Source organism: Azolla caroliniana, unplaced genomic scaffold, assembly GCF_043228905.1.
Source record: "Azolla caroliniana isolate FFs.n. ecotype wild unplaced genomic scaffold, voAzoCaro1.0.p SCAF_3, whole genome shotgun sequence".
NCBI classification, from domain to species: domain Eukaryota; kingdom Viridiplantae; phylum Streptophyta; class Polypodiopsida; order Salviniales; family Salviniaceae; genus Azolla; species Azolla caroliniana.
This window is the reverse complement of record NW_028230438.1, coordinates 24475745-24483421: the sequence shown is the minus strand read 5'-3', so window position 1 is coordinate 24483421 and position 7677 is coordinate 24475745.

Here is a 7677-nt window from a genome sequence, read left to right as displayed (position 1 = left end):
TGAACCGTTGTCCAACACCTTTGTTTTCATACAGGCCATCGTGATGTAGGGTTCACCGAGTATGATGGGGTGAGAGGACGACTCTTGCACAAAGAAGTGTTGGTCGATCTCGACATCACCGACATTCACCAGGACGTTCAGGATTCCCCGTGTAGTTCCTCAATGGCGCGGGTCACAACGTGTATCTTCCATCCATGCTTGGTGTTGATCCGCCACTTTCCCTTCTTATAGAGGTCCATCAACATTAGATTAAATATCTCTGACTCATGGTCGATCATCGTTATGACTGCCTCCTTCATGTCTCCGATCCGAACCGGTGTCTCCATCATCACCTTTGCCCAATGTGGCTTTATATAATGACTATCGGCAAATTCTTCCTCCACCGCCATTTTGTCGATTAGCGTTGCCTTTACCTTGACCGATTTCTCGTTCTCTGGCTCTATCAACAGTCGCTTTCTCTTCACTAGGTCGATGCTCGCGTCTTGGAACTCCTTCTTCGCGATGCCCAAGACTTCCTTCAACGAGAGTTCCACTCAGTTGTCGAGGATTCGCTCCTCTAAGACCTTCCGTAGGTCTGTCAACTTCTCGATCTCCAAGCTCAGCCATAAGCTCGGAAACTTTCCCTTTTCCTTCCCCTATGGTTTGTCGGACCACCGTTGCCTCTCTTCAGCCCGCTCCGTGTGTCATATCTGCCCGAAGGGCATGCTCCTCATCAACCTTTTCATGCCTCCTCGTCTGGTGTTCATTTCGAGGTGTCGAATACGAGTGTATAATGGCCGTATTCACACTGTCCCTTTGGACAACCCAAGTTTGGGCTATTTCTGTGAATAGCATAAAGGGCAGTTGCCCTAGGATAGTCATTATATAAAGTGACTTTGTAACCTTTAGTAAAGGTTGGTGGTTGTCATTTGTAACTGTTGCTATTAAGAAATAAAATGTTTCTTTGTGCCTATCTCTCTCTCTTTGTGTGTGTGTGTATCTTGTTCATTCTCATACACAGGTCCTTCAACATCACAAATGTTGTTTGTTCTTCCGCACTAACGACCTTGTTCCCAACATTTGGTATTAGAGCGTTGGAGGTTCTTCAACCCGTTTTTGGCTGTCATAGTACACCACACAACACTCTGTTTCTATTTTTCTTGGAGAACAAAGAAGAGAGAAGACAAACAAGAAGTCTGCATCTCACTGTGTTAAATCACTAATTGGAGTAAGCTAGTCGGCTATACTCTGTTCCTGTGATTGTAACCACTTGAGGTGAGCTCCTTGTGCAACACCCGACCCAATCGTGCTTCATTTGGTTAAACAACATCCGAATAGATAACCGGACGCTATTCACCCGCTTGTTTCAACCACCCGTTGCAGATTGGTCTCCAGGCAACAACCAAATTCGTGCTTCATTCTTCTGATCGACTTCGGGAGGATCAGTTGGATCCGTCCCTCTCATCGATGCAGTCATCCGAAGCAGAATCGGCCTAAACAATCGGTTTCTTGAGATCGGTATTCGGCATACAATCGGAAGCTAACCGAAGTCACTCCAAGAAGGTTCAACAAACAAGTATCCGAAACCAAACCGACTCGGGTTCAAGACCGACTATAATGATATTGGGTGAGCCGGCCGGCTGCACCTCACTAAGGTTCCTAGTGAACTCCGAACAGAGTCTTACCAACCAAAACCGAATTAGATGGCATCAACATCCGGCTCATCGGAGATGAGTCTAAGGAGGTTTGACGGTTCTAACTTCAACTTCTGGAAGGAACAAATGCAAGACTATCTCATAGTCAAGGGTCAGATAGACCCGATTGAGAATGAAAATCCTCCAAAAGCATACAAGGCAAACGAGTGGCTAAAGCTGGACAGAATCTTTTGCACCACGATCCGGATGCACTTGTCGGAGTCAGTGTACTTCACAGTGCAATCATGCTCGACAGTTTTGAACTTTGGAAAACACTCTCGGAAACTTATGAAAAGAAGGTCCCCACAACAAAGATGTATCTGATTTGGCGCCTCTACAACTTGCGGATGAAAGAATCCGATTCGGTTCAGGCACACCTCAACAAGTACGAAATAATAAGCTCCCAAATATCGTCTCATGGGACGACAATAGAGGATGAACTCAGAGCAATGATACTCATGAGTAGTCTCCCCTCTTCTTGGGGAACTTTCGTCACAACCGTGTGCAATGCTTCAACAACTGCCATTAAGTACTCTGGAATCACGAGCATTGCCAATACTGCAAACAGGTAGCCGTATCACACATGACATCAGCACCAAGAGAATCGAGTCCCCTCGATTTGGTCCACTCGGACGTCTGTGACCCCACATCAGTCTCTCGACAGTGCTTCGTACTTCGTTAGTTTTATTGACGACTCGACTCGGAAGGTGTGGGCTTACCCTATTAGAACCAAAGATCGGGTGTTTCCGATCTTCTCCGAATGGCTTGCAATGGTCGAAAACCAGACCGGTCGAAAACTAAAATGTCTCCGAACCGATAATGGAGGAGAATTCAAGTTTGACAAATTCGTCAAATTCTATCGGGAACACAACATTCGACGTGAATATATGGCACCCTATAGTCCGGAGCAGAACGGAATTACTGAACGCATGAATCAGACGATTCAAGAACGCATAGTATCCATGCTCCAACACTCTGGATTGTCAGATGGCTTCTAGGTGGAGGCTCTACTTACGGTAGTACACATAATAAATATGTCGCCAAGTAGACCTCTAGGACTTAAAATACCTCAGGAAACATGGACCATCAGTAAGCCGAATTATGACAAGCTGAGGATCTTCAGCTGCGAGGCGTATACCCTCATACCGAATGATGACCGCTGGAAACTCAAACCGAGATCAAGGAAATGCGTTTTCCTTGGATATGGACCCAACGGCGAGATCGGATACCGACTCTAAGACCTCGAGCACAGACAAATCGTCTGAAGTTCGGACATCGTGTTCAACGAGTCGGCTATGCATAAAACGGTCGAAAGGCCTATTGAAGTCCGAAGGGTAATATTTTCCGAAGTGTCAACCCTTCATGAAGGCCCAACCCACAATACGAGATCGGTTTCATGGGTAACCGACACCTCCTGTCCTGAATCCACCGATTCAGCACAGCCGAATGGCTCGGCTTCTGACCATCCGACATTTATACCCGATGAGACTAGTCCAGTCATACCTCAAAGATCTGAGAGATTGTCACAACCTCCAGAAAGGTACTCTCCCGGAATTTTCTTCACCGATGCCGGCGAACCAACGTCTTACAAAGAAGCATCGACATCTACCAACTTAGCCACCTAGCATCTGGCGATGGAGTCGAAAATGCACTCCATTCGTGCAAACAAGACTTGGGACTTGGTCGAATTACCGAAGAATTGACGTGCTCTTCCGTGTAAGTGGGTCTATCGACTAAAAGAGACGTTCGACTCGACCAACCCAAAGTACAAGGCCAGATTAGTTGCGAAGGGATTTGGACAAGAATATGGCGTCGACTTCTACGAAATCTTTTCACCAGTGGTGAAAATGACAACCCTTCGTTTCATGCTCGGCGTCGTGGCCGCCGACAACTTCGAGCTAATTCAGCTAGAGGTAAAAACGGCATTCCTCCAAAGTGGCCTATAGGAGGAAATCTATATGGAACAGCCGAAAGGCTTTGTGGCATCTGGCCAAGAACATCTAGTCTGCCGACTCAAGAAGAGTTTATACGGCCTGAAACAAGCACCCCGATAGTGGTACAAGAAGTTCGACGACTTCATCCAATCGGTCGGCTTCTCCAAGAGCGATGAGGACCACTGTCTCTTCACCAAAACAGCTCAAGATGGGTCACCCGTCTTCCTCATCATTTACATGGACGACATGCTACTCTCCGGCCGATATGCCGGAGAGCTCACCGAACTCGTTTGGAAACTGTGGTTGAAGTTTGCCACGAAGGACCTCGGTTCGGCAAGACACATACTTGGTATGAAGATCAATCGGCATCACGATAAACAACAACTCTTCTTGTCTCAAACCGACTACATCAGACGTGTCTTGGAACGCTTCAACATGCACTCGGCCAAGTTTGCTTCGACCCCGCTCCCCATTAACCTTCGGCTGTCTTAGCGAGACTGCCCGACATCCTGTCCGGAGGGGGAAGATATGAAGTCGGTACCGTATGCACCGCCAGTCGGCTCCCTTATGTACGCGATGGTCACAACACGACCTGATATTTCTCACGCCGTAGGAGTCATCAACAAATTCATGCATAACCCAGGCCGATCACACTAGAACGCAGTCAAGCATGTGTTCAGATATCTAGCTGGCACAAAAGACCACGGCATTCTTTTTGGCCCGAACTCAACCTCAGGCGTAGTCGGTTACACCAACTCAAACTTCGCCGGCTGCGTGGACAGTTGGAAATCAACAATCGGATATTGTTTCAAATTCGGCAATGGAGCAATCTTGTGGAAGTCGAAACTTTAGGAGTGCACAACCACCTCAACGACCGAAGCGGAATATGTAGCTGCATCCGACGTGGCAAAAGAAGCTCTATGGCTTGGTCGGCTGGCGCACACATTTCGACAAGTCGACTTCGACTCGGCTCCAGTTGTCTACAGTGACAATCAGGGTGTTGTTGCTTTGTCAAAAAATCCGGTTCACCACAACGCCTCCAAGCATATCGACGTTCGATATCACTTTGCTCGGGACTGCGTCATTTCAGGGAAAATCGGTCTTGAGAAGATATCCACAACCAATAATGTCGCAGATGGAATGACCAAGTGTCTTTCAACAGACCGCTTCCGGTCCCTTCAGCACCAGATGGGCATAACGAAAAATCGGTCCGATCAAAGTCGGACACACAACACAGGATGGTTTCGGACAACGGACATCGGTTCTTCGAGGATCGGCTTCAGCTCTTCCGACCCGACCGGTTCGGTCTTCTGTCTTCAGATCTTGCCGACTCGAACAAAACCGATCTGTCCAATAAACCTTGTATATACCTGTAATTTCAGATAACCCATGTATACGCCCATTACGGGGGAGTGTCGAATATGAGTGTATAATGGCCATATTCACACTGTCCCTTTGGACAGCCCAAGTTTGGGCTATTTCTATAAATAGCATAAAGGGCAGTTGCCCTAGGATAGTCACTATATAAAGTGACTTTGTAACCTTTACTAAAGGTTGGTGGTTGTCATTTGTAACTGTTGTTATTAAGAAATAAAACGTTTCTTTGTGCCTATCTCTCTCTCTTTGTGTGTGTGTGTATCTTGTTCATTCTCATACACAGGTCCTTCAACATCACAAATGTTGTTTGTTCTTCCACAATGATGACCTTGTCACCAACATGAGGGGCCTTCACGTTTCGCTCACCCATACCTTGCCATTCCAAAGGTACACGACATTGTTCCTCATCGCCTCGGCGAAGTTGACACAGTTCGTCCAGATGTGGTCGATACCGTCGCACCACATGCATCATAAGCCGTTAGGAGGGCATCGATCACGCGATTGACCCTCGCCATCCCTTCGAGCTTGAGAGATCTAAAGATCGCGCATCATCTTCGTGAGCTCTTCTAGGGCCGCACCCCTAGAAGGTCCCTTGACCACGTTGGTCAGTATCGGGCCCTACTCAAGTTGCCTTCTCATCCCATCCGATCGAGTCGACAGTTCCCTTGTTATCCCTCCGGTAGTCGGGCCAGTCGATGATAACCCATCTTCATTCCACTCGTGCCATTTGTCGAAACATTTGCTTACCCTTTTAACCATGACCCAATCAGCCGTGAGCCCTTCGTACATCTCCAACAGGACACCAACTTTCTCTCGATCGAGCAGATCGATTGATTTGATAAAAAGGACCTTGCTTGTGTCCAGGACTATCTGGTCTAGTGTTGACAGTCGTGCAAATCGCTTCTAGAACTCTTGGAGAAGAATCGAAGTATTCCTTCCCTTCCCGAGGAGCTCGAACCCACTCCATAAGTTCCTTTTTCGACAACCGGAGCGAGTCGTGAAAGCTATACCTTTCAAGTAGTCGCTCCTCGAACTCTGATCAATTGCGATAGTTGTCCTGTACCTCGAGCACTTCGGTGTGGATGCTCGGTGTTACCACTTAGGAAAATCCGGACAATCGACTCTCGTCCAAAATGTTTCTCATCAACATTTCAGCCTTGAAGGCCTCCAAGTAGTTTGTGACGTCTCTTCCATTAAATTGGCCAGCCGGGCCGACAATGTTTTTTATGGCCCTGTCGAGGCCAACCGAGCTCTCTCGAGCATTCGACAGGTGGCCAATAGCCACTGTCATCGCCTCAGCGAGCTCACTGCCCCTCATCCAGGTCTCCTTTGCCACCCTTTTCACGTTAGATTCACCAAATATGTCGCGGATATCCACGTGCACGTGTCGGATCAGGCAGGACCACGAGGATCTTGGACTATGCAGTCGGAAGGAGCGGATGTGAAGCCTATAGGTTCTAACCGACTCGTTTGTCGGAGACCTTTGTAGAGCTCACGGTGTCGCGTTGTTACGTGCACGCGTGTAGAAGGGCGGGACCACGGGGGTCTCAGACGAGGGAAGGAGGGAATACGAGAAGACGACTCCGGACGCGTTCCGGAAGCAACCGAACGAGAGAGAGAGAAAGAGAGGGAGTGCCTGCTTGACACCGACTCACACACACACACACACCCAACTCATGCCCTTATGTACAGGAAACGCGGGGAAGGAGAAGCATCCGACACCAATAGAGACACGAATATGCATAGACAGACACAAATGTATATATTACAAGGGAAAGAATACATCCCCGGCTTCGGGCCCGACCTAAGTAGCTCAGGTTACAACAGTCGTCTACTGCCAAGCTGCCAGTCGGGGTCTTGCACAGGGGACGGCCGGCAAACAGAAACGCTAGAAGTCCTGGCTCGGTGCACAAAACGACGAAGAGGAAGAAGTAGAGGAAAGAAGAAGAAGAAGAAACCCTAAAACAAGAGAGAAAGAGGAACAGAGAACGTCTCTTCATCTAACGGTATACCCTACTAATACAAAATGGGCAACCACTTTACAAAGGACCATCCCTTCCTTTTATAGAACAAGGAGAGGGATGCGTTACAATGTGGGATAAATCCTGATTTATATGGGATTCTTCGTCCCGACTTAACTCCTATTATTCACACAATTATACGAGGGTGAGTGCACATGGTGCACCCCGTCAATGTAGCCAATATTTCCCAATTTCCGCCTCTGGCCGAAATTCTTCACAACATCCAGCCCCACCTACCGCACGTCCACCGGTGCATGCCAAATCCGGTGAAGGGTGAGAGATTTCGGCCGGTGAGAAACCGGACTTCCGTAATTTGCATCTCGACTTGCGGCCAGTTCGAACCGTCGGCTTCGGTTCTTCCTTCGCGCTTACCTCCCCGTAGGCTCGTTCGACCCGTCGATGGGTCCTTCGCTGCGATCTCCGTAGTACTCGTACTTCCGTTGGCCCTTGTTCGGCTGTATGCACACTCCGCTCTCCGCCGTATGCCCGAAGTAGCCCGCTCGGCCCTTCCCATTTCGCACTGCTGCAACAGGTTCTGAGTCTTCCGCTTGCTGTCGTCCACTCGCCCCCACTAGCTTGTCATTCCGGGCTTGTCGTGTCAGTCTTCGCTACCCTAACTGAGTTGTCGAGATCTACGAAGCGAGTGTGGAGGATCCTCCTCCGGACTCCCTT